This window comes from Accipiter gentilis, chromosome 2 (assembly GCF_929443795.1).
Source record: "Accipiter gentilis chromosome 2, bAccGen1.1, whole genome shotgun sequence".
In the NCBI taxonomy this organism is placed as follows: Eukaryota; Metazoa; Chordata; class Aves; order Accipitriformes; family Accipitridae; genus Astur; species Astur gentilis.
In genome coordinates, this window is record NC_064881.1 from 31,776,928 (window position 1) to 31,804,591 (window position 27,664).

General features: G+C 49.8%; 1 long non-coding RNA gene across 15 annotated transcripts in view; it reads left to right on the top strand.

Annotated features, from left to right (window-relative positions):
* The first annotated feature begins 635 nt into the window (after positions 1-635).
* LOC126048034 (uncharacterized) overlaps positions 636-27,664 on the top strand; it is a 31,706-nt gene continuing 4,677 nt past the window's right edge. For 4 of the 15 annotated variants that reach the window (XR_007508758.1, XR_007508760.1, XR_007508757.1 and 1 more), the window contains exons 1-2: positions 636-7,431; positions 13,930-25,104. This is a non-coding gene — a long non-coding RNA (uncharacterized LOC126048034). The remainder of the gene's footprint in view (positions 7,432-13,929; positions 25,105-27,664) is intronic. The other 11 variants (XR_007508769.1, XR_007508770.1, XR_007508761.1 and 8 more) reach the window with 11 other exon arrangements.

Sequence of the window (27,664 nt, forward strand, 5' to 3'; positions counted from 1 at the left end):
GGAGAGACGCGCAGCGCCGGCGCCCGGCCGGGGGGGGGGGCGGGGAGACGGCAGCTCTGGCGCACGCGCGGCGGCCGCCGGGGGGGGTGGGGGACGACGGCCGGGAGGGAGCGCGCCTGCGCCTCTCGACGTCACGAGGGCCGGTGGGGTGTGTGTGTGGGGGGGGGGCGGCTCGGCGCCAGGGCGCAGGCGCCGGCGCGAGAGCACATGTGCGCGGGGAGGGCGGGGGAGGAGGGGAGCCGGCTGGGTCAAAGGGCGCGTGCGCACTGAGCGGGATCAACGGTGAGCGAGGGAGGGCGGGAGGGGTTAGCGGCCGTGCGCGTGCGCCCCGCCGCCAGTGGGGCGCGCGCGCGCGGGGGGGGGGGGGGGGGGGGGGGGCGAGGAAGTTCGCGTGCCGGCCGGTCCCGCGGCGCATGCGCGGGAGGGCTGCTTCCGCCGTGCGGGGGGCGGGCACCGCGGAGGTAGCGATCCCGCCCGGGGGCGGTGGCACGTCGGGGCCTCGCGCTGCGGGGCGGTGCCTCGGCACGGCCGGGCCTGCCCGGGCCTTCCGTCTCCTTCACCCCACCCCATCCCATCCCACCCTCCCCCCTTTCGTGTGAGGGTTTCAGGCTGCGGGGGGGGGGGGGGAACGGGCGTCCTGCCTCCCTGTGGCGGCTTGTCGGTGCCTCTCGGGGACCCGCCGGTGCTTGCCGGGGCGGGGGGGCGGGGGGTTAGTCCTCTCGGCCGCAGCCGTGCTGCTCAAAGTGAGCGAGGGCTTCCTCCTGCCGGCGCACAGGCTCGGCCTCCGGTCGGAAGTTTGTTTGTTTTTTCAGGGCTGACTCGGGCGTCCGGTAACACCACCTGACGGGCTCGCTGCGCTCGCACCCCTGTTCACGAGCTTTGCGGGCGTAGCTGCTGGCTCCTGAGGGGCCCAGCGATGCCTTTAGTTAACCCCCCGAGCTGTGCAAACCGGAACGCCGCCTTGTCGGTGTGGTGGGTTTTGCTCAAGACTGGAGGAAAATTTGGAGCTGCATCTCCCGGAGGAGGATTGTCGATAGACTGGCAGAGCTGGTTTTAGCAGAAACAGCGTCTGGGTTCTGCTCTGGTTGTTCCTTAAGTTTAATATATTTTGTTGCTGTATCTTGTGTATAAGACACTGAAGTTTCGGTTGTAGGTCGAATAGTACCGGAAATTAGGTGACCATCTTTTTGTAGCTTTAATGTAAGGCATCTGCCATTATTCTAGGAAGTTTGAGGGGCATGATATAATGCAATGAGGTCCCATTAGAAGCTTGTCAAATGAGTATCGTGACTTGTGCCGTATAAATAAATTTTTCAGAGAGAGGAAGCAATCCTGTGGATTTTAGAAAACCTGTGACAAGCATGCCACTGGTTTATTTTTAGCTAGCTTCTCCAGTCCTAAAAAATTGAAGCTTTCCACAAAAAAAGGGAAGTATTTTTCTATCTTTTAGAATTTTATGGGGTTTTTATTATCAACTAATTAAATGTGTTTCAGATTCTCACAAAAGACTAGAATCAAATCAAATGCGTCTCATTCCTGCTAAACAAATTAGTACAAATGTAAGGCAAGAAGCCAGATCTTAGATTTGCAGAAGTCTTGGAGATTAACAGCCCTCTTATGTTTAATGTAGTTTTTCTTCTGTGTGGGGCTGGTTGGTTTGTTTGGGTTTTTTTATATAGTTTCAACAGAAAGAGGAAGAATTGTCTGCATTTTCTTATCTTGTTTTATTTTATTGTTTTATCTTTCATATCTTGTTTTATTTTTCTTTCCCCAGCATTTGCCATCTCGGGTTTAAATAGAGCCGTGGGAGGGAGTACTTGTGGAATTCTGCTGTCACATCAGAAGGATTCCACTTGCATTCAGCAGCTGCTGCAATTTTACTGCCTCTTGTTGGAGGTCACCAAACCCACAGCAGAACTGGCATCTCCCCATCTGTTTGATGGCAAAGTATGACATCTTCGTTCAACCCCCACCCTGCACTGGTGTTTTAGACTGAGGTACTGACTTTGCATTTGAAGCAGCTGACAAATGAACGTGTCCTCTTCTGCTGGCCCTGCTATAGCAATGGTTACTTCTGTCAGATGAGTAAAGCAAATGGCCAGAGTCAGCAGTATCTTACAGTGAAGCCTGATGTGTTTGTTAAAATATAAATTGTGATTTTTGTAGGACACCCCCCCCCCCCCCCACCACCACCAAATCTCTAGTTTAAATACAGGTTTATAATGCCCTCCCTAGGATGTCTTATGTACTGTTTCTGCTCTCTCCCTTCCTTACCCGGTTCTGTTCTTCAGCACATCTCCTTTCCCCAGACTGTCCTTTTTCATACTGCTGTTCTTTTGCCCTTCTCTGTCATTGGCACCTGGGCATATTCTTAATGTTTCTTCTTGCCTAGGCGTGTTCTTGCTCTTTAATGTGAGTTAGGTCACTCTGTTTCTGTCCTCAGCACTCCTGGATGATGGCAAGAAAGAGCCCAGAGCGTGGTAGGGCATTTCTTCTCTCTTGCCCAATATAAAAAAAAAAAAACCAAACAATTTGCAAGTTTTGTTCAGCAGAGAGGACTTTTCAGTGATCTTGTTGTTAGCCTCTTAACAATGTATGACTTGAGAGTTTTCTGACACTGAATGCTATTAGGGCAGTAAAAATGCACTCTTAACCTCAGATGGATATCCAGAAAAGTTCAAATCACTGTTCAAAAGCACTGGAGCTTTCTAATTAAACATGTCTAGTATTTCTTCTTTTGGCAAAATAATATGTTGCTTGGGTCTTGTCCTCATAGGTTGCACTCCTTTTGCTTTGACTCAAAGTAAGGATGTAACGGTTAGTGAAAGTTTTGCTGTCTACTCTCCCTGCACCCCCATACTGTCCCAAAGTGTTAAATGGGAAATTTAGCTATCCTTTATAAGAGAAAAACTCTTCAATTATCTTGCCATCCTCCTATAACAAACATACTAGAGTTACTTTTCAAGATGTGGCCTAAATGTTTTTAAGGCAACAAGACAGGATGGGTTTGTGGTTGAGGCAGATGACTTGCATTAAGCTTTAAATTCTGGTACTGGCAAATTCTGCTAGTCATTTAGGATTAAATCTCATAAAGGACTTAGACGTTTGCCTGCTTGGTTCTGCCGATTGCCCGCCCAGAACTGCAGTCTAGAGCCCCAGATGAGTTTTGGGGTCCGGAAGGGATCCTGGCAGGAGAGCCCTTGTTGACTATTACCTGATATTCTCATCTGGGTCTCTCCAAGATCCATTTTAGCTCTGCTGCTCTCAAATTCTACATGGTGGCTGATAAAACTTGCTGTAGCAGGCATGTCTCATCAGCTGTGCTTATTGCCTGGACCCAGCATATGCCCTGTCACTGCAGGTGTTACACATGTGTGGCTGGGCCTAGAAGTTAGCCTTCTTAACAGAAACTGATTTTTTTGAAACTCCAGGCTTGAGATTTAGCTGGAAGATGTAACTCGGTGTTACCTTTGGCTTAGGTTCCCTGAAGCTGACAAACAGGAATTGAATGAGGGGTAATAATTCTTTAATTATAAATCTTTGAAGTATTTTGCAATCCAGATAAGACGATTTACCTGATGGACGTGTTGCCTCCGTTCAGCTAAATGTTAACAGAACTACCAAATAGGAAAAAGAACGAAGTTTACACAGTATTTTCCACTAACAGCAATTGATTACTATTTTAGACTACACAGGTATGTGTTTTCTAAATGTAAGTTCTACCAAAGTTAAATAAAGATCCTTTGTAACTTAAAGCTCTAAGCAGATACAAGATTTTTCTTTTGTGCCAGTGGTATTATGATTTGTGAATACAATTGTGGTTTTGGGTTTTTTTTTGTCTAGGCTCTCATGGAAATAGGGAAGTTATTGAAATGTGTTCAGACTTCAATACATTTCATCTCTGTTGCCTAGGAATTATGACTTTTTGATACATGATGGATTGCACTGAACTGCTTGAAATTATGCAAACCCAGCTTTGTAGTTAGCCACAGGAAGCATTTTTAAATTGTATCTGAAAAGTGCTAATATTGAAGATAATTTTTTTTTGTAAATTAACACAGCTGATAGTTGATTTAAAAAAGAAAGTTTTATTGTTCAGAATACACAAGCTGTGTTTCTGAGTTCAGGAACTGCATGATCTTTTTCACATCTCAGCGTTTCCCTTTTCTGTTTAGCTACAGAGCAATGCCATATGCTAAAATTGCATTGTGAAAGCTAAAACCTTGATGGTCTGTGTTAAAGAGATAAGGAAGAACATGTACCTTTTGAAAGGGGAGTGCCGGTTTCTTTAAACCGAGTGCCTAGCTGATAACACTGTTTGCTTTTGGTAGCCTACTTGGTCCAGATAGGCTTTTCAGTGCTAGATAATCTTTTGAGCAGAGCCAATCCCAAATTCTGAGTAATTTGTTTAATAAATAGAAAAAAGGAAAAAAAACCCTACATCAAGACCTCAGAGCTCTGTATTTTGAATCTACTTGCATGTGGGCAAAAGCAGTTTTGCTTTCTTATTTTTGGGGCTATTTGATGAGTATTCTTCACTCATACAAAGAACCGTATGTCTGTTTCCTTTACTGAACTTGTGAAGGAGAAGTCACTTTGGCAACAAACAAGGAAGGAAGTGTCATTCTCAGGCAGTCATGACAGGAGAAAGGTAATAGTTAATTACTTCATAATGTGCCTGAAGCAAACAAAGCAACAGGTTTGTGTGGTGGGATTGTTTTCTTCAAGGCCAAGTGCAGCTGAGGGAATGGGAAGGTGCTGAGGTGAGTTTGGTCAGATTATTGCAGCACTTTTCCCCTCATATCTCCTCAAGAGTATACTCTGTCTCCCCCTCCTCAGCCTAAGAACTGGCTAAGTGGTGAGCCTTGGGAGATGCTATCAGCGTTGGAAAGATGGATGGGCAGAGGAAGAGGTCCTGAAGCAGGGTCTTGGGCTGGGCGCGGAGCTGCTCTGGGAAGGCTGTTTGGAGGAGAGGGACACTGCAGTGCAGGAGCAGGGGTAGTCTGTACCTGGCTGTCACCAGCTGCCCTGCAGGACAGACTCAACTGCTCCGGGTCTCCTGCTGGTTCTCGTCTCTCACCCTTTCTTTCTTCCCTGAGAGTGAGCTTTGTGCTGCTCTGTCCCTGTCCCTAATACAGCCACTTCCTCTGCTCCGTTTTGCTGGCCTCCTCTGCCAGATGCAGTCCACCCCCCTCGCTTAGAAACCACAAAATTAAGGTATTGTGAAAAGCAGATTAGTGTTTCTTTCTTCCCCTGCAGTTTACTAGCTAGAATCAGCATTGCTTAAATCTGAGGCTTGCTCTCTTCATCAGTAGCTACAGTATTTCTTCCTTAAGAGCCAAAGTACTTCAAGCAAAAACATGAGTATCATGCTGCTGTTCCTGAGTGTCCCTGAAGTGCCACACTGTGACTGGTAAGTGTTGTATACTTGACGAAACAGAGTTATTACCATATTTCTATGCAAACACCTAGATTATGACAAATTGTAGACTGTTAGAGATGCAGAATTGTGGGGAGAAAAGAAGAGACCGGAAGGAAGCATGGTAAGTGTCCTAGTCCATTCTTTCCCCAAGTGAGAACACTGTCATCCCGACCGAGTTTCTTCAAGCTTTTTTGTAGAAATCCTCCAAGGATGGCAGCGCAGTAATCTCTAAGGCAGTCTATTCTGGGGAATTACTCTCCTTAACTTGGAAATTATTTTCCTAATATCTGACCCAAGTTCCCATTTTTGCAGTTCCTTCTTGTTGTATCCCCAGTGGAAGCGCAGAATGTTTTTTTTCTTTGCTTCCAACCCCCACCTCCCCCCGACTACTTTTCTCCTAACAAAGCCATGTCTCTCTTGCAGGGTATGCATTGGAAAGTGTTCATACTGGTCTTGTGGTGCTGGCTCAGTGAGTGGGTCAGAATGGAGTGAGCTCTGGCACAAACAGGTAGTCTGTTTTGGATGGGCATTGCTGAATTAGCACATATACATGATAGTGATTTTTGTGCCAGTACGTGCCAGTCTGCCTGCCACTCCCTATTCCAGAGCAAGCTCCTGTTGCTCTGCCACGTGCACATTGCGTGCATGATTGGGGTGCCAGCCCTTTTGTGTTGTGGGGGTTTTGTGTGTATATTCCCTTTGCAAAAGGCTGATGGTAGTAGCATAAGTGTGTTGCCTGAGAGAAAACATGGACCTTCACTTGACCAGCTGCAGTTCATTCATTTGCCAGGAGAACTGGAAGGACCAAATTGCAAAGGATGCTTTGGCCAGTTTCTTTTATGTAAAGTCCTTTAGCTGTTCACTTTGACTTCAGATTGCCTGAATGCAGGACATATTTCTGTGTTTCTTACTCCATGGATGATGCTTTTCCCCTAAACTTTTCTCACAGGTCTCAGTCCGGGCCCTTTAACCATTTTATCGTAGTCCTGCCGCCTTTGAATCAGTGGCCTGGCATCTTCTAACCCAGTGCTGAAACCCTGCTGGCTCTGAAATGTCAGCCTGCAGCTCCTCTAGCGCAGCCCTGCAGGACCTGGCAGCCTGTAACTAATTACCTCAGTTCACATGGTGAGCCAAAGAAGAGTGCAAGGACTGTTTGAAAATGAAGTACAAAGAGGAAAAACAAAAGGCAAAAGGAAACTGAAGTAGAATATGATTCACAGACCTGCATGAAACTGAGCCAGGGAGAAGACAGAGGCAGGCAGGGCGGCTGCCACGGTGGCAGGGCTGGACTGGTCTCTCTGCAGGGCCGTGCAGTGCCTTCTGCAGCCTGGTACTGCCGTGCTGGGGGTGGGTCTGCGGCGGCAGCGTGGCATGGGAAGGATGCCCGCTGAGGAAGGCTTGTGCAGGGCGTGGAGACGCAGCTCGTGCAAAACGTGAGGAATTGGCTGGTGACGATAAGCCCTTATGGGACCCTCAAAATGAGGGTCATACTTTAATGAGCTCCCATTGAGTCTGCTGGCTTGATTGGATGCTCACTCCTCACCTTGGTCCACGCCTATGGGCTCCACAATGCTGCACCCACCTAAGGACCTTCCAGATCTGCTTGCCAGGCTCCCCTCTCCCGCTGCCAGCACAATTTCTGTGCTGTGCTCACCTTTCCAGGGTGACTTGAAACTGTTGCCTCAGTTGCTGGAGGGTGTGGGCAAACATCTTCTGGAGGAGTCGGACACAAGACCTGAGATCTGAGGCAGGAAAAGACCTGCATATAGAGAGAAGGTAGCAAACAGGATTGAAAGGATCTGCGTTTGAAGCTGGTGGCACTGAGGATAAAGGGGCAGCTGGAGACCAAAAAGGAACAGATGACAAAACCTCCAAGGTAGCTCTACAAGGTGCCATGAAACCCTGCCTGGCCTGGACACATGATGACAGAACCTGCATAAAGCCCTGCTAGTATGAAGTAAAACCATCACAATTGGACAAATGTGATCCACCATCAGGAGTTTCTATCAGTGAGTGCTTCATGTCACACACTGCTTTAACCCAATTTTGGGACATTACAGCTCAATTTATCATCAAACTGTGGCCCTCACTTGTGAAAGGAGCCAGACGGCTTGCCCATAGCATTACACGGGCTTTCTGGCCAAAGCTGACCCTCTTTTCCTCTCCACCACTGACACCACAGCAGAGTTTTTCTCAGTTCAAAGGGATCATACTGGCAATTAATAACTGCCTTATAATAATGCTCTTACCTGTAAGAGGTGGGAAGTAAGGTACTGCCACTGTTACATACCATAATAACTGTTCAGTTCAGATGCATTTGTTGCTGTCTGTGGCTTCTATTGCATTTTGGGTTACAGTCGGGACCCAACACGGCCAAACCTGGTGTTTTTGGAGATCGGGAGCATGGCCCTGCCCAGCCATCCTTTAGAGGGCACTGACCGACCATTTGTGGTTCCACCAGTGGCTGAACATACCCAGTGACTTGTTGCCACTGAGAGGAGAATAGACCATTCGCCTTTACCTGCTCCCTTCTTTCCTTGTCCTCACGTTTTCTCCCCTTCTCCAGCCCATGCAGGCCTGACCACTTCCCTCTTAAGGGCTGGTTGGTTGTAGGGTTGGTTTTTATTTTTTGCAATGAGTTCATCTGGGATGTTTGAGTGACTTAAATCCCCTCCCAGAGTCAGAGCTGACACAAGATAAGCAGCAGGGTGTGTGGCCCGGGGACAAAGGCAGACTGTTCCAGTGCTGATAAAGTGTTAATTGGCCTTACTGCCTCCTGTGAAACTATGTCCTTTGCAGCACAATTCTGGAGGAATAATTAGCACTAATTGTTTGGTCACCCTGTTTTACCCAAAAAAGGGGGGAGAGTGGAAGGGAAGGAGAGAAACAAAAAGGGCTGAGTGTTGGTGAAGGGACTGAAGAAAGAGATGATGTGTCAAGAGGCACTTCAGGCCCTGGGGCTGGGAAGTGATCTGATGGGAAGAGGATTTCAATGACTGCCCAGAGGAGGGGGAGCAGACCCTCCTCCAGAGCAAGGGGGATTTCACTGAGAGCTGTAAGAGGTGCCTAGGGCAGGATTTAATGTCCAATGTGTTTGGCTCCTGTCCCCTTTTTCCTCACAGAAGGGCCCAACTGGTATGGAAGATAGATGGTGGGTCTCTGGCTAAGCACCTTGGTCTCTCTGAAGGCCCAAATTCACCTCCCAAAGCTGCCATGTCATCAGTGTTAGATAAAACACGCCTCATTTTTTTGTCTCCTAAGGGCATCAGTTCAGGCTCCCAGAGCTGCCTCCATCCTTCTTGCCAGCTTAGCTTTTTTCCCCGCTGAGCTTTGTACGAGTCTGCAAAGAAACAAAGTCAGTGAGAGGAGGAAAGAGAAGAGCTGGGCTGGAAATGGAGCAGGAGCTCTCCTACCCACTGAGATAACCACAGGGCCGAGGGGCCCTGCTGGGGGTGGTCCTTGGCCCCTCAACAGCTTCTCCTCCCAGCTGAGAGGGACTCTGCTCCCCCTGGTATGGGAGTCAAACCAATCCCATCACCTGCAGCCCTGAGAGGCAGGTAACAAATGCCAGGTAAAGCTTAAATTAGCAAATGATGTAACACTGTACAAGTTCCCCACCCTTCCTAGGAAAGACAAAGACTCACTGCCTTACCTTGACACTGGGGAGCTGAAGCAGACTGTTATTTTCAAGCATGTGTTGACCTGGGACTGCTTGAGTCCCAGGCATCCCTGCAGAGGAGCAGAGCAAAAGTGCTGGCTGCTGGAGCCTGTGGCAGTTTCTGCTTGTGGGTGGCTTAGAGGCATCTGAATGTTTTGGTACTCTTCTGCTTTCTAGAAATGTTCACCCTGCTCTGAGCATGCATACCTCAGTGTCCATCCATAACCTTCCATGCAGCTGCCCAGCTTATGGCCATTTTAGTGAGAAATACCAAACCCTTAGTTGCAATGGCATTTTGTTCCCACTCAAGCTCCCTTGAGAGCCTCCTGGCGAATGCTGGGTGAGAGCCTCATCCCCCATCTTACATGTTCGGTGAATGTAGTGAGAGAGCCAGACGCAGGTGACTTGACCCAGAGAAGCGAGTCACCAGCTGTCTGTTGCGATGTCGGCCTCGCTTAGCCTTGGCCAGGACTGGGTGCCTGTGGGTGTGATGTGGTGCAGTGCGTGCTCTGCTCCACACTGAGCCGAGGGCTGGGAGGAGAAGGGGAGGGCAAAGCACGACATCAGGGCTCTGTATAATGCATTCAAAAGGGGACTGGAAGGAAGGGAGCATGGAGGGGATTACATCTAGCCCAGCACTGCAGGCTTAGCTCAAAGCTAGGACTTTAAAAATGGCTATGATGCTCTCTTTGCTTGGCCTGCATAGTCTGAGGAGCATGCTGGGCTGCTCTGAGGCAAACTTCCATCCTGGTTCCTGCTACACTCGCATGCAGCCTTCCCCCAGGTCTGTACTTGCTCTATCTGTACAAATGACAGAGCCCCCTGAACAAGCACGGGACGTTAGCTGTCAGCCATTGAGGATGTGGCAAGGGACAAGGGACACTCTAAATGTGACTGCTTAAAATGAAAGGTGAACCCTTAAATGGCCAGTGATTCTTACCTCCAGTAGCATAAGCACAGTTAAACCCAAAGAGAGGAAACTGAAATAGAAACCGCTACTAAAAATGTCATTACAAAAACAATCTAAAGAAATATCATATGAACATAGGAAAAGGAACTGTCTTTTCATGCGCTGCTACTTTTTGAAAGCATCAGGAAACAAGCTGTTGAGTGGTGGAACGGATAAAACCGGGCTCCCAACCTCCCCTGAGCTGCCTGGCCCGCTAAATCTCGCTGCCAGTGATGCCACCGCTGGGCCAGAGGAAGGCGGTGGCGTGGCCACCCCAGCTGTGCCCGCATGCTGAGGGGTGGCTGGTGCATGTGCTGAGTGGCACGTCCTCTGCCATCAAACTAAGCTCCTACCAGGTGAGCTCAGCCTCCCTTCCCATGGACTGATCACACTGATACAGGTGTCTCTTCCCTACCCAGCCACCGGTTGTCATTAAATTTACAGTAACTCTAGTACGTATGAGGCATCTTGGCTAAATTTGGTCAAGGTTACCTGGGGACACCGGGGAAAAAACAGGCAGACAGGCCTCAGGATTATACAAGTCTCTTGCCTTTATGAAATGCAGACTAAAAATGAATCCAGAGCTTGGAAAAGTAGTGAATGGCTCTGGCAATTGCAGGGTGCCAGAGGCTGAGCCACGTAGATGCATCTGTGGCTCAGAGATGCCCGGAACCTCTGCCAAACGTGGCACAGAGGTGGGCATGCAGCACCAGAGGAGATGGCACAGGGACAGCCACCCAGGTCCATATCTTCACCTCATGGGAATCTGCTCTGCCACCTTCCCCTGCTCTCAGCCTGGGCTGTACCTCTTGCAAGGTGTGAAGGTCTTCCACAGGTCAGATGCCCCAGTGCTGAGAGCAGGGATGCTCAGGTACTTCAGAGGACTTGAGTGTGAAAGTCTTCAGGAACATGCACTGTGATTTGGGTAGGCAGAAATGTAAAGGCAGACAACAGGGCCTTGATAGTCACAAGCGTCTGACTTACACATGGATATGGACTGGTTTCTACTAGGTTTGGGGTTTTTTTTGTACCAGGTATTTTTCTCCAGAAGAACTAGCCTATTTCATCCAGCTGCAACTTCCAGCTCTGCTGCTGATGTTTTCATGCTCTTTGCCTATGGTGCGTGCTGCATGGGCATGAATAAGCAGGTATCAGTATGGTGTGCTGGCAGACTCCCAAGGGATCTGCAGTAAGCAGTGAGCACAGTGATCCAAAATCATCTTCCATATTGTGTTAGCAAAGTACAAAGCCCGAGGGCGCTGATGCTTGCATAGCTGAACAGGGAGGATGGGGTGAGCTCTAACTCCTCCGAGTCTTTTCTGATAGCACTGCCCCATGGGGCTTACACTGGGTTTAGTTCAGCAGTCCCCGTGCTCCCTAGTGCTGCAGCCAGCTTTGCACAGCATCCCTGGAGTGAAAAGGAGGATAGCAACAAACTCCACGTCCTGCAACAGTGCCACTATAGCTGGGTTACTGATCTTCAACCCCAAGTTTGCTGGCTTAGCTGTTTTGCATAAAAGCAATCCCCCTCCCCATCTTCATAAGACCTGGCTGGGCAGTTCAGACTTAGCAGCTCAATTTCTCCACAGGAGCACATCCAGGATGTTGCCAGATTATAATCCAAAACCTCCCCAAATCCAGGTGGAAGTCATCACAAAAATCGCCACAGAAACTAAGGAGAGCAGCTCCTTAGGAGAAGTATCTGCAGCTACCCTTGGGCTACAGGAATGTGGAGCTGAAAAGCAGGGCTGGCTTCCCAGGGCTCTTCATTCTCACTTTCTGAGTAATCCTGTTGATTTTGAGGGTGAAAACAATCCTGTGTTCTGCTCCAGGAGAACCAACCCCAGTAAGACACGAGTGTCCAAACACAGACTACTCCACAGGAAGCTCTGCTGCTAATTAGCTTTGGCTTTCCTGATTTTCTGCATAGTTCTATGTGTTTGCCCCGCCTTCAGTTCTTCATGGTAGATGAAGCCTTCTGCCACTGTAGCCAAACGGTGGCTATTTGGGGCTGGAGAGCACCCCGATGAAAGGCTTTCCCTTCTGCATTTTATTATCTTGGAAAGGGATGTACCTTCACGTTGTACCCAATGTCCAATTACCCATACCTGTTGCCCATCTCAGCGCTTGGATTTTCCTGCCTATCCCCTTTCCACCTTTGTTCTTATCTCAGGGCCCCCATGAAAGCCAGCATTTTTACAGTCAGGACTTACCCACTAATTCCCACTGCCAGGGAGCAAACCAGGGCCCTGGCATGTATCACTTGGTTTATCAGAAAGCAGGGTTGTATGGTGAGAAGCCGCAGAAGGCAGGAATATGCAACCGATTGTGCGACTCCCTTCCCTGAAGGAAAGAGTTTGCCATTACTCTGAACAGAGCAAGTCAGAGCAGCCAGGCACCCTGCACTCCTTTCACACTATCCTCCGGCTGCACCACAGGGGTAAAAAACATGGTGGAAGGAGATTTTCAGGAGATACTGAGTCCTGGCTAAGGCAACAGGCTGCCAGCACATACTGCAGGCAGGGCAGAGTCTCGGGCCATCTGCAAGCACCTTTGAGCAACTTGCAGAAAGTACTTGACGCTAGCCAAAGGGCCATGGGGAGAACTGAACCCAGCTGCCTGGGTGGGTGAAACCCCTCGCTCTGCTCGCTGCCAGCACTGCTCCTGGTGGTGAGGCTCTCTGCAGCCTGCCTTTCCTCCCCTTGCACTGCTCACACCATAAGCATCTGCAAATCACTTCTCTTCGTCCTCCTTTTCCCCTTTGCAATATGGTCAGGAGAAAAACCCCACCCAAGAGTTTCATGTTCTGTGACTTACCTTTTTTGGTTTTTTTAATCTCATTATTGGATTGCCTCTTGCTCAGCTTCCTGCCAGATCCCTGGCTGTTTGCATGAGTTGTTTGGAGCCCCTTGGTTGCTGCCCCACTCTCTGCTGGCACAGAGATTTTTGGCCAGGACATGGTTGCAGAACATGGACCATCAGCTCTCGGAGCCCGTCACGACTTCCCGTGCCCCAGCCCTCTACCTGCAAGCAGCTACCAGGCCTGTGGTTTTGAGCCCCAGCCTGTTTTTTAAGTGTTTCTTATTGTCATTGTGGAGTTTCTGCATGATTTCTTTCTCAGTCACTGAGGAAATCAGCTTTGAAGGCAAATGGGAGCAGAGGGGTCTGAGTTGGGTCTTGTATTTGATGCAGAACATCCCACGACATCAAGGGGCTGGAGCACATCATGAACTGGAGTGTGCCATGCGCCCACACCCAAGGAAGATTTCCATACTGAACATCATTAGGTGTCACAACTAACATGTCAGCGAGGGCATCCATTGGAAATAAGCTGTGTCCTATATTTTTAGCCCAGTTACCCTTTCTTTTCTGGAGTGGCAGGCAACCAGCCAGCACTGTGATGGCCAGACTCTGCTGCAGATGGGGTTACACTGTTGGAGTCCTGCTCCATATGCCCACAGCTGTAGTGGGCTGGAGGAGATGTGCTCAGCACTTTTCACTCAATCAACAAGGTACAGTCTTTATGCCCTGTGCAGATGACCCTCACATAGGTGGTGGGGATGAAGTTTGCCTTGGTTGTGGAGCCAGGAGTGAGTATCTTAGCTAAATACTGATCTTAGGCTAGGGACACAGCATTTGAAGCAGTCAAGTTAAGTTAGCAAGTTAGAATCAGAGTAGAATCATAGAATAGTTTAGATTGGAAGTGACCTTTAAAGGTCATCTAGTCCAACCTCCCTGCAATGAGCAGGGACATCTTCTACTAGATCAGGTTACTCAGATCCCCATTCATTCTGACCTTGAATGTTTCCAGGGATGGGGCCTCTCTGGTTGCCCTCTCTGGGAAACCTGTTCCAGTGTTTCACCACCCTCATTGTAAAAAATTTCTTCCTTATATCTAAGTTCCTATCTGCTGAGCTTGGCCTGACCCTGAACAAGGTGACATATTTGAGATTACCAGAGCTTCCAAGTTACTGCCCATCAGCTGAACCGTCAGTTGGGACTGATCTGCTGCTCATGCCACCAGTGCTGTGTGCTAGTCTGAGAGCCAGAAGAAGGTAGGAACCCATTGAAACCACTCTGGAATATCAGGCTGGGTCTGGGGGGGGGTCCATGTGTGTCCCGTATCATGAGGGTCATGCAATGAAATACTCGTATACATCCATGTCTCCAACTTATTTGAAAAAATATGTAAGCAATAGGATGATGCACAGGCCGTTTCCTTCACTGTCCTCCATAAACATAGTTACACTCTTAATGAAGCCCTCCCAATAGAAATTAATAGATGATACCCTCCATTCCCAGCTTTGGCGTGAGAGCCAGCCCACAGAGTCTCTCCTTCTGCCTTTCTTTAGTCCAATATTGTAGTAATGGCACAAAGCCTTTCTTCCAGCTGTGAACAGGGATTATCATAGCCAAGGCTGCATTTTACACCATCATCTCAAGTATCAGGACAACCAGCTAAAAACAATTACTTTCTCCACCTCCGGGCTCTTCCCCTTGTGCTTTTCAGTTAGTTGCACTGAGAAAATCTGTGTTTCCTAACAAAAGAGCCTTGTTCTCCACTGCTATTTCGACTAGGATCGAGTGTCAGTGGTACGCCTGCCTGCTGTGTCTCCTGCAAGTGCTCGGCTCGGGGCCTGCCCTGCCGGAGCATGGGGTCAGAGAGCTGACGGGGATTTTCCCTCTAGCTGCTATCCCTGCCCTCGTACGTCACCATGAACGGGAGCCAGAAAGAGGTGGCCAGAAGCAGTGGTGCCAAGATGCAACTCCCAGGCACTACCACTGCTGCTATTTATAATGTCTCTTGTCAGTGCCATGTTGATGAGATAATAGGATAGCTGTTTTGCTAGGCAAGCTGTATTTTTTTTTTACCACCAATATCTCTTGCTTTGTCATCATTTCCTTGCTCTAACAGGAATCCCCTTTTTTTTTCATTAAATCCCTCACTGATTCCTATAAATAAGAAGGGTGAGGCACATATTGGAGCAACTTAACATGTTTGCAGTGAAAACCAGTGTTACAGACCAGAGGTGTATGGACTGGGAGCTGCCCACGACTCACCACATCATCACTCTGAAGAGCCATATCCAGTGATGGCAGTATTTGCCATTTGATGGCTTCTCCTTCACGGGTTGCTGGTGGCCTGATCCGGAGGGTGCTGGCCCCTTACGCTGACTTCTGTGGGAATCTTCATGTGCTTTATACGGGGCACATTGTCACTTTGCTGGACCGAGGCTGGAGCGCTCAGTGCGCTGTACGACCAAGCCTGCCAGATAGACCTGTCTAGTCATTAGTTTCTCTGGCAGCAACAGAGATCAAAACTTTTCTCTAAAATCCAGTAACAATCTGGAAGGGAATGAGATCCTATCTGCAGGAGCTAGCCTGGAGAGCTGAATGGAGAATTACAGCCCTGTGAAACCTTTTACAGAAGGTTGGTGCAAGAGCCTTATATCTAACTAACAGTCCCTGCAGCTTCATAGGCTTTGCCACAGCAATATGCTTTTGCAGGTGGTATATGTCCTAACTGGTGCTTCAGATTCAAAACCTTAAGAAGAGAGAGGTAAACAGTGAGCCAACGGATATTCAGAAGAGGACCATCCACTGAGGACAAGGAGAGAGGGCAGTCCTTCTGAAAAATGAGGTCACTGGAAGCATGCCTATATTCATGCAAGGTCTGTTGCTGAGCCTGAAGCTGTTCCAGTCCGTCACTCTTCCCAAAACACTGCCTTCTCTTTTGAAAAGCAGAACTATAAATTACAGGTGGGCTTGAACCAGAAGCTGGGATCTCAAAAATCGCATATGTTTCTGGGAACCTCTCATTCATGTCCAAAATCTGCTGCTAGTCCCCGCTTCACAGTATCTCAGGACTGAATGTGTGAGGATGGGCTTGGCTTCCGCCAAAGTTCAAGCTGTGTGGATCTGGAGACCACTCTTATTTCACCTGTACAACTACTACTTTAGCCTGAGTCTAACCCATGTTTGTTTTACAGGCTGAATTCAAGCTGCTGGTTACAAGCCTACATCCTGAGAGGTCCTTTCTCTTGGAAGCTGCAGAATCCTCCCTGAAGACCTGGGCAGCTTGTCCCCCAAAAACAACGTGGGGTGGAAAGTCATATCTGGGGTACGCAACTTAAAAGGGACTTTAAGAAATTTGTCTTTCCCAACGTTTTGTCCTGTGATGTCTTGTACCGTGTAGGTGACCACAGCAGTCCAGGACGGCTTATTTTATGTGAAAAAGCTGATTGCTCCTTCCTTGAGCTCTCCTTCATGCTCCACTTTTTAGACGGTTAATTGCCACCCCATTCTGTGAGCAACGAATCGATGGCACACAGATCTGAGATCACAGCCTTTACTGCTTCTCTGGCTTCCTCCCTGCTGCCTCGCACACTTCAGAGGTTTTAAAAAGAAGGTAACAGGAGAACAGGGAAGGTTGTCCAGAACTGCTGATCAACTTTTGCTGATCTCAAAATGCTCATGTCCTGCAACGCTCATGGAGCAAGGGAGAATGCTGCTGCACCTTTTAAATCACTTTATTTTCCTGGCAGTGCTGCCCCTCTGCTCAGGGCGGGCTGAGGCCCCTTGAGGTCCTGCCATCCCTTTTCTTGTGGCACAGGGTGGGGGGGTGCTCTTTTTTCTGTGTTAAAATGTGCAAGATGAGGGCACCTGAGGACAGCCTCACCTCTAAACCATATAGAGCCCTGGAGGGATGTCCAAGATTGCTCCCAGTTGGATGGGAATAACTGAACTAAGCCTCAGCCTGCTCCCACCAGCCCAGCGGTTCATCCCCCAGCCATGTCCCCAAGGCATGTCCCCTCTCTCCGCAGGCTGCCAGTGGCACACAGGGTGGCCGTGTCCCCCGAGCCGGAGCTGGGCTGGGTGTGAGGCAGAGGAGAGGCCGGCGTTGCCGCTGCCGTGGCAGGGTGTCGGGGTTCCTGGCTGGCTGGAGCTGCCTTTCAAGGGCTGCCAGCTGCACGTGCCCTGTACCGCACCGCCAGGGATGAGAGGGGAGGAGAGGTGCGGGAGCAAAGGCAGCCTGTCCCCATGCACCGCGCTGTGGGTGCCGGGGGGGCCACCACGTTCATGCCCGTAATCCCACTACCAGCTCATGGCCGGTAACTGAATAACCCCAAGTCAATTTTTAACTTTCCCAGCACGAGCTCCTTTTTCAGCAAGATGACGTGGCCTCCTGGGAGGCTCAGGCACTGACGAAGCGGCCGTCTCGCTGGATTTCCCCTCCTGCTGCTGACGAAAACCACCGCTTCCTTCCCCGGTGGTGGGTAGGTGCCTCCGGCCCCCTCCCCACCCTCTTCCTTGGGGCAGCCAAGCGCCTGTCATCCTCCCCAGTGCCCCTCCAGCCCCTGGTAGAAATAACAGGTCCCCATACCATTTGCATTCTCCCAATCCCTCGCACTCCTCAGGGGAAGGACGATGGAAAAAGCTGTGCCGGGCGGTAGGTGCTAAACGCACTGAGAGGCCTCAGTGCAGCGCGAGGTCGGGGAAGAGGGTTTCAAGGCTCTTGGCAGCATGCGGCCATCACACCTGAGCGGCACTTGGGCACTGTCACCGTCGGTCCTGCTCTGGGCAGAGATGTCAGAGCGATTGGTAGGCACGCGGCCGCCCTCCGTCTCACTTAAATGCTGATTTGATGTTATGCTGGGGAGAATAACTGGCTGCTTTTTGAAAGGGTGCTCATGGCTTTCTGAAAGCAAATGTTACATGTGCTCTGTCGAGACAGAGCAGTGCTGCCTCGCTTCTTCTGAGTGGGGGGTGAGCCCAGTCAATAATTAGCACTGAATTAACCAGGAGGAAGAGGAAAGCCGGCTCAGGTAACATAACCCTGCTCCCTGAGTATTGGAGCAGAGTATTTCACGTCATGGTGCTCCTCAATCACAGCCTCAGACACATGGGATAAAGCCATTCCCGGCTGCTTTTAAGTAGGGAGTAAGTGTGAGAGCATCAGGGCTGGGCAGGGGGTGCTCTGGGGGAGGAAGGGATGGGGAGCTGGGCTGGGGGGAACACGGTCGGTGAGACACGGTCACCCCATGGGGAGCTGGCTTGCAGGGCTGCCTTTGGCACATACCTTAACTCAGTGCTCCCCGGTTCTCAGACATTTGCGCTTCATCACTTTAATTCCTCGTTTCCTGGTTTTCAGCAGTCTGACCTGCACAGCGGCACAGGCAGCGCTGCAGCAGCCCCAGGTTTGCTTGGCTGTTTTTGGTGCAGCATTGCAAACAGACCCCAGTGCTGCAGTGCAAAACCACAGAGGCTCCTCCAGCCACAAATGCTCAGCCCGGCTCCCAGTAATCTGAGTTGCCTCTGCAGGTCCAGCCCCATCTGTTGAGAGGCATCGGATCCACTTTGTGATAGACTAAGGGCTGGGTATGCAGTTTTATTCAGTGGGGAGCTCCGGTGTGTTTTATCCGGTTGAGATCGATGGCGTTGCTGGTGGGAAGCGCTGGCTGCTTGGGGGAATGGGACTTGTACGCACTCTAAAGAGGCTTATGAAGGAATATAGGCAAATCTGCCCGCCCAAACTGAGAGGCCTTTGAGAGCCCAGTTTTCACCCTTTTTTTGTTGTTCCAGGGCTGGAGTTTTTAATACAGTACTTTGTCACTTCATTATTCGTAGAAGCAAGACATAAGGGTGCTCTTGAACTCAGAGAGACTTCTAAGCCTTACCTGCAGCAGAAGCCACCCGTACCCAGCAGAGGCAGCCCGAGACGGCCCCGCGCAGCCCTTCCCCAGCACGCCGGGGGCAAGGCTGCTCGGGGAGAGCTGGGAAGAACAACACGGTGTATTTGCTGCAGTATTTTAAGCACAAAGGGATACCAGGCTATGATTATCTTCCATAAGGATGTGAACAGATGAAACACGGTGTAATTTATGATTCTTATCCTAACGTTGTGATGCACGAGCTGCTAAGGTGGCTGAGGATTGAGCGTCAGCAGCAGCCTGCAGGTTGGATTGCAGCAGGCATGGAGGTCTGAGGGATGCTCAAGGGCAGGTTCCTCTTGTTCCTCAGATCTGCACGGCATTTGGTGAGGTTTATGTGGAGATGAACGACTCGCCCACTGTTTTCAGTGGGAGAGCTTGCCCCGGGCTTCCCTGGGAGCATCACGGGGAGGTGTGGGTGGGGACCGAGAGCAGGTCGTGAAACAATCCTCGCACTGCCGTGTGTGCCTCTGTCAGCCTAATGAAAGCCTAATAATTAGGATTGCCATTCTCTTCATTTTTAATTATGAGGTAGCACTTTATTTTAGAGGGCTAAAGTTACCCTGTAATTACCTCGTACGACTGCTCAGTTATTAGCTGGTCTCTGACACTGCAGACAGGCAGGAGAGCCCTTGGCAGGGGCTACGTGGGCTGGACGGGACGCCTGGCAAACCGTCCCGTCCTCTTACCCAGACCCCGCGGGGTCAAGGACAGCGCGAGGCTCCAAGCACGAGCGGACGACCCCCGGCAGTGCGGCACAGCCGTCCAGGACCCTTCGGCTCAGCTTCCGTGGGCTGCTGAGGCCTCGCCATCCCGCCTCGCCGGCAGACCCAGCCCGGCCGCTTTCACCGGCACCGGCGTGGACCGGGTCTGCCGGCTCCGGGCGCCGACCACGGGAGCAGCCTCGTGCCGTAGGGCCTTGCTGAGCACTGCGGCGCACAGCAGTATGCAAACCGTTGAGCAGCATCAGCCAAGATGTTTTAAACAAGAAAGAAAGAGCGGGAGGAGCGCAGAAGGCTGCTGCGAACGGCCCTGCACTCCTCAGCCATGCGGCCCCAGCCCCTGCAGGTACACGGGGCTGTTCCTCCCCAGGGGCAGGAGGGGGCATTGCCTCGGCCCAGGCAGGTCGCAGCCCTGCCTGCCTCGCTCGGACCTGAAGGACCGAAGAGTTTATGCGGTCGCTGCAGCGGGAGCTTCCCTGGGCACGAGGGAGGGAAGCGGCGCGTCGGTGCGGGGAGCAGCTTGGCATCCACCCAGCTGCCCTGTGGGCTCACAGCCGTGCTTAAAACGTGCCGGATGGGTTAATCCTTCCTTCTGCTGACGAGCCCTGGACAGGTGGAAGGAAACCCTGTTCTCGGCTTAGCTTCCATCGCTGCTTGCTGCCTGCACCCCACGCTCGCTCTGCCGGGCTGGTGGGGGGGGGTCTCTCGTCCTCCCTCTCGCCCCCACCGGGTTTGCTTCTCTGGCTGAGCCATTCCGAAGGCTGGCTGGTATTTCAGTCACTGAAGAAATTAGTAACTGATTTATATAACAGCTTGTGTGACTGCAGGGTCTTCACAGAGATGCAACTGCAAACAACTACGTTATTGGCAGAATAAGAAAAAGCCGCCAAAAAACTACCCCACAATTGACCGTGGTAATTGCATTGCCAGGCCAGATGCCGCTCTGCTGTCTCACAGCGGCATCCGTACCTGTGAGCTGTGGCTGTGTCCCATTTTGGTGCATCTCAGCTCTGCAGCCACATTAGCTCATCCTTCCCAGGGCCGGAGCAAGCTCCCTCCTTGAAATGGAGCCTCTGGTCTCCCCTGTTTCTACAGGCGTCAGGTCAGGCCCTGTCCCAGCAGCACAGAGGTTTCTTCTCACCCAGGGCCCGTTCACGCTGGCATTGCCCGCCAGCGCTCGCAGTGCCTCTCCTGCAGCCCCTGCCCCGGTGCATTGATGCCCAGCAGACGCAGGAGGCTGCGTGTCAGCAGGAGCTGGTGCTGCCCGCTCTTGCTTTCCTCCTGCCTCCCTGCTGAGATGCTGGTGGCCGTCTCTCACCTCCGGTCCTCGGTGCTTGTGGCGGAGCAGGAGGGACGGTCTCCCCACGCAGGCATGGGTAAACCTGGGCAGAGCAATGCCAGGACACCAGAGCCCACACCACTTCCCGACTGTCCTGGGGCTGAAGCTCTGAGCTTGGACGGTCCCAGGGCTTATTCCGGGCATGTGCGTGTCCACGGGCCACCGGCAGCAGACCCGATGTCCCCGTGCAGGAATGGAAATCCCGCCAGTTCGGCAGCGGTAGGTGGGAAGGCTGAGCAGCGGTGCCAGCTCTCCCCTCAGCAGCTGTGATTTAGTAGTGAAGCCTAAGTAGGAAATAACAAAGAAACGCTTGCAAAATAAAAATGTTTTTCGTGTGAATAGAAATGTTTATAATAATCTGGATTTTTTTCATGTAGGTAAGGCTCAGAAAATGTGTTTCGTCAAAGTAAAACGCAGTGAGCTCTAGTAGGTGTACCCATTTCAGGATAAAAGGAACAGAAGCCGTGTGCTTGATGAACCTGAAAGATTTCTTAGAACTGCAAAAGGAATAAATGATCTTAATCGTATTAACTCCTGGGGGGTCGCCTGAATCTGTGAGCAGTATTCATCACATCCCGAACGGTGTAGTTTTAAGCCCGCACAAAAGACAACTTCAGGATCTCTTTTTCAGCAGTGTAAGTTATCGCTAACAATTCCAATACGAGCGTGTTCAGTTCAGTAAACCTCGGCGCAGGAAGACAACCACTGCTCTTGCCAGTGAAGGAGTGCCCTGCGGCACCGGCAACGTCCTGGCAGCCTGCCCGGGCCTCCGCCGTGGCCTCGGCATGCGGAGCATCCTCCCCACCGGTGAGGGTCCGGTGGCGGTTGACGGCTGGTGAGAGCAGAGGAGGGGCTGCAGGAGCTGGGCCACTCGCCTCTGCCACGCAAAATGCTGGCCGGGAGGTGTGCCCCCTCCTTGTGCCTCCCGCAGGTGTTGGGACAGCACTGCTCAAAGCAGTTCTTGCCCAAAGCTGCAGCGGCTTAGCGTGGCATCTTCCCAGCAGCTGCGATCAGGACATCAACTGATGAAGCTGCTGTATGGTCATGTTTATAAAGCATGACAAACAATGTCTAAGATTGTACTTTACCCTCCAGCACCGTGTTTTTTAAGGTGATTTCTCAGACTGTCTCTTGATCTCAGGTGAGCGGCGCCACTGAATTTTGCCATACTTACATCAGTTCAGCATTGTCGCCGGTCTTCTTGATTCAGGAAATCAAAGTTCTTTGCCAAAGGACTTATTCAAATGCAAAATGAATTAGGCTTTTTTTTTATCTTACTGCACATGTACTTCAGGAATTTTGGAATATTAGGAACCCCCAGAGACTCCTTTCTTCTCTTCACTTACCACAGTTTGTCTTGACAAGCAGCGATACCCCCACTTGCAGGCAGCTGCTGGCAACGCCACGAGCTTTGGGGAGTGATTAGAGTTAACTCCCTGCTCTGCCTTTCCCTGTCCCTTCTCCTGCAACTGAGCTGGTAGGAGACAGCGAATCCTAGATACTGTAAAATTCAGTTTATTCACCCTGGATCCTGGCCATGTGTGATGGAGAGACTTTCAAATGAAAACGCACCGAGAAATGCTGCGCCCAACATTTACGATCCAACGTATTGGTACCTCCCTACAAACCTCGCTTGGCTTCTATCTCCAGCGCATCACGAGAACAGCGGCATGCTACTAAAACCAGAATCTTGTGGCAAATGTTAGGAGATCTCATCAGCACATTGTTTACTGTCAAGTAACAACGCAACACGAGGATGAGAGAAACTCACTGATGAAAATCCTTTACATGTATTGTCTATAAGCAGAAAGTTCACCTTCCTCTCTCCTTAGGGGAAAAAAAGACGAAGCAAGGTGCTTTTTTACTGCCTAACCTAGTTTCTTTTTAGATATAGAAAAATTGTAAACATTTTTAGGCTCAGTAACTATTTATACCCTACACAGGAGTAGTGAGTGTGCAGGGCAGGATTCAGCACTGCATGACCTCTGTTTCACGCAGGAGCGGCTCACGGATGAATCAGCCTGGTTCAGGTCACAGATGCTCACAAAACCCACACCTTTGCTCCATGGGATGGAAAAGCTGAGTACTGCATGCTGCTCTTGCACGTTTGCAGTCTCAAGCTCTATGTGCAGGCCACAGTTTCCTAATGGGCCACGATCAGAAGGGGTGGTCCTGCACTCTCCCGGTGTTGACGCTGGTGTCTTTGTGCCCTTGCGACCGGGGACCTCATCCAGTAGCAAATAAAGATGAGTTTCCAGCTGCATCGGTTTTCTGATTGTGAAACCACACGAAGAAACACGTAGTATAGCCCAGTCCTCCTGGGAAAGAAGGACAGCAGAACTGTAAATCTTTCACTCCAGTGTAAACTACAACTTTTGCCATGATGCTTTTGCTTTTTAATTGCTTTCTGCCTTGTTGAGCTTCCAATCCAGTTTCTCTGAAAGGCAACAGAAAGACCCCTACTGATTTCAGAACCAGTTAATTCCCCGTCAGTACGGGGTGCAGTACAGCAGCAAGGACCAGCCTCCGAAACCAGAGAGACACCCGCTGCGATGGGCGGCTGCGTGTGGGGACCACAGCTCCTTTCCTTTGCTTTGCAGTAAAGACGAGGTCAGCATCCTGGCATGCACCGCTCTGTGCAGATAGCATCAACCTGCTGCAGAGACCTTTGAATTAATGATAAGAAAAACATGCCCAGGTCCCATTTGCAGGTTTCCAGAATGCTTTTTCTGCTTGAATACTTACTCCGGGGAGCTTTGCAAGTCATTTTGTTTTAGTGTTCCGCTTCGTGTATATGACAGGTTGAAACATCAAGGCTTTATTATCTGCACGGCTCCTGTGTTTATTCACAGATTAAGATTTTGGCAAGAAATAGATTCTTGGGGCCCTGGGGTGCCTGCAAGCAGGGGGGTCACTGCGGGCAGGGCCCACGGAGAGGCACCAGCCGCGCCGAGGTCGTGGCTGGCCTGCTCCGCTGCCCTCCTGCCCCAGCCACGCAAACACAGAAGCGAGAGAAACCTGGAGGGTTTTGCAGGAGCTGCCCGCTGCTTTCGCCGGTTGTAAAAACAACAGGGTTAGGAATCTCCCAGCTCCTCAAGTGGTCATCTCCAGCCATGCAGAGGGTGCCCTGTCTGGGAGCTGCTCACCCACGTCAGCTCAGGAGCGCTGCCAGAGCTGCCTGCTCCCAGGGACACGGAATTTTAAACCTATGCAGCCTGGCATTGATGTGGTGGGGAAGGGCAGCGGGCAAGGCTGTAGACACAAAACAGAGCAGGCACGAGCCAGGACACGAAGAGGCAAGTCCTCTGACTTCAGCCATCAAAAATGGGAGCTCACATGCCCATCAAAGGAGAGAGGCGCATCTCCAGGAGATCCAGTTTACACCATGTCTGTTACAGAGAGGGTTAGTCACCCATGTAAAGGACTCCTTTCTTTTCTTTTGGCTTTAGAGGGGGCCACAGGGATTACTACCACCCTGCATGTTGAAGCCTGGTCCTGGAGGCAGGTGGAGAGCAGGTGGAGGGGGCACTCCCACTCTGCCTCCTCCATCTACAGTACCAAGTCCAAAGGTTAGATGCTTTACAGTTCGGCACGTTGGCCTCTTTTATGGCTTGATGCTGAGGAATACTGTCCAGGGGTCTTTGTGCTCAAAAATGCTCCATTAGGCCGGATGCGGTGTTGAGTCTGGGGAGCCTGACATCTTTCTCCTACTGCATGACCCGGCACACGAGATGCTGGCTGTCACGAGACAGGTGAAGATGCTGTCCTACGAGCTAGGCAAAAAGAAAGATTACAGGTATCTCTGGACAGAAAACATACATGTTGCTGCTCTACTAAGAGAGCTCCAGTTCATTATTTACTACAGAAAATGGAGTTTCGGCGTGGATTGCCAACAGCACTTACTTGCAGGCACCAAGGCTTTAGTACTTGCGTCTCTGGACAATTCTCCACTGAGGTTGCATAGCAGATGGAGCTGCCAGGCAGTCGCGGACAGAGATGTGAACTCCAGCATCACATCCAGCCTCTGGAGGAATTCTGATGATGCACTGAACAACAGCTGAGAGCGTCAGCCCCCACAGGGCATGTGTTTTGTATGCCTCCGTAGAGCCCAGCACAGCATTTGCTGCCATTATCAACAGCACAAACATCTCCTAAGAGATTTCCTTCTTCTCTCAGATAATTCTGTATCTTCTGGCAATTCTGAGAAGCAACAAACCCTTCTCTCGGTGCTCCCTCCTCAGCTACAGAATAGCCAGACTTCTACACAGCATCCTCAGGCTCTCCGTCAGAGATGCAGCAAAAGGTGGGTGTCAGATACTTTCAGCAGTAGCTCTTAAGTAACTACAAAAATACTTGGTTTTCCACCAACAACATAAGCAACATTTTCATTTTTTGAAAGGTAGATTTTACTTCTTGCTGGAATATGCCACTGAGATTGCATTAGAGAATCTGATAGCTTCTCAATCTGTTTTGTATTTTTTTTTTAATTGAGTTTTATCTTCAGCTGCATATGGTCTTAGCATAAGGAGTTTAAATCTATGACAACTGGAAACCTTAGTATGTGCGACATGAAAGAAAAGACATCATTAAAGAGGATTTAATATCACAAAAAATAATATTACAATCCGTTCTGTAGGGCTAACAACTAGAAGAAAAATGTATCATTGGAGTGTAACAGACATTTCTTGAATCAACAAAAGGTCATCTGGCTCATCACACTCTTGGACATCTTATTTCCTTGTAGAAGATACTTAATTGATTCTTCAGTTTGTCCCAGGAACCTTGTTAGGGAGACTGTGATGTAGCTTTTGCTCAGTATGTGGCACGAAGTCTGCTCCAAATTCAACTTAGATTTCCTCAAAAATATCTGTGATTTTCTATAATGTTTAAATTACATCTTGAAGTTTCTTGTTTGCATAATAAATGTCTTAATCAAACCTTTTAACTAAAAGGCCTCTTATACAAATTTAAGTCAAACCTGGCAGGCCTGCAGACTGAAGTCCATTCTTTAGCTAGGGAGTAGGAGCAGGAGCAAGGCAGGCAGCCACCTTTAATTTCTCTGCCAATGTCTCAGCTGTGACCTTCAGAGACAGCTTTTAGGGATGGAGAAGAGTTTAGTCTTCCTTATTATCCTTCCAAGAAAATGTAATTTCCTATTATCGTACCACAAAACCTAGAGAGCACCAATGACAGATGGTGTGATTGCAGCAGAGAAAGAGTTGGCCTGTTTGGTTGGCCTTTGATGGATGAACTTTGTGATCACCAGTCGGCACTGGATGCCTGCAGGGAATCCATCCAGCTCCTTGGAAGTTTGTCACTCGCAATGCCTTCTTGGGTGGAGGAGGAGCTGACAGGCAGGTGAAGGAGGTTGGTCGCATCATCTTCCCGGGTTCAAAGGAACTGAATTTCCAGGAAACCATTTTGGAAGATTGCATAAGTGATGATGATGATGGCCATAACCATATGCTCTCCTGAGGGCTCAGAACTGGTTCTCCATTTCTCTGGTTGACTTGTCATTCATACCATCAGCCTCGGACAGGATTTTCTTGTTCCAAAGCTTTAATGACCATAATGCGTTAACTGACTAATCTGCAAAAATTACTCAGGCATCCAGTCTATCAGCCTGCAGGGAGGAGATCTTCATGCCTTTGTCTCTGAAATTAGTTTGTTCAGTGTTTCAGAGAAGCAAGTCACAGATGGGGATTCAGCCCTTAGAGCACTCCTATGTTCAGCAACAGTTGCTGAACACGCATATTGCCCAGTCAAGATGCTCATAGAGACGGGAAAGCAGCACAGCTTGAAAGTCAAGTGCAGCATAGGACAGAGACACCAAGCTCTTGGAACTTCTTTGGGGAAGAAGAAGAAGAAGATGATTCTTTTTCATTTTGCAAGAAAATACCACATATACAGTATTACCAGAAGAAAGTGAACAGACAATGCAGTAATTGGCTGCCTTGTTTCATCCATTTGATAAGGAAAAGGAAAAAAAGAAAAATCTTGAAATTCAGAGACAGAAAATCCGGATTTTTTTAGTCTGAGTAAAGTTTCTTAAGAAAACTTCTTGGCTGAAACCAGCACAGCAACTTCTTTTTCACTTCCCTTTGTTATCCATCCCAAGGTATTAGTAGGATAACGGAGAAGGTGACTGATGAATCACTGTGGCTCTTTAGAGGTATGAGGCACAGTCTGGTGAGGCTGCAATCTCATCACAAACTTCATGACTGTGATCCTTGAAAGCCACCCTCCCCCTCCACACATACATTTTCTGCCACCACCAAACGTTCACCTAGGCATCAGTTTTAGCCTTTCACTTGACTTTCAGGTGGTATCCCTAGGTAAGCCCATTTTGACTGGAAGGCATCTTGGATCCATCCTTTACATTTCCATGGATTTGGCATATGAAGTACTACCAAAATATTTAACAAGGGAGACTTCTTTGGAGACTTTTTTCCCCATTATTCCTATGTTTATCCTGCCATAGAAAGGCTCTCCGCTGCATCCCAAACATCAGAGCTATTTCCTTCCCCTCCTTGAAAATCCATCAGTCCTTTCACTTTCTGCTTGCCTAATTCCACACCTCTCTCCCCATCTGCTTAACATCCCTGGGAAGCCCCAGGGCTTCCTTAGGCAGTTTGTCTGTCCTGGCAGTTGCTCCCGACAGCGGGAGCTGTGGAAGGCAGTGACTTGCCTCTGCTCTGCAGCTGGGATGCAGTCAGGTGAGTGGCAGGCAGGTAGCTCCCGCATGATGGCTGGAGATTGTCCTTGGCTTGTACCTGCTGCAATTGGGAATGTCAAGTCTGATTTTGATTTTACTTTACAAGCATATTCAAAACCTTGGGCCTTGTATATATGGCAGGTTCAAG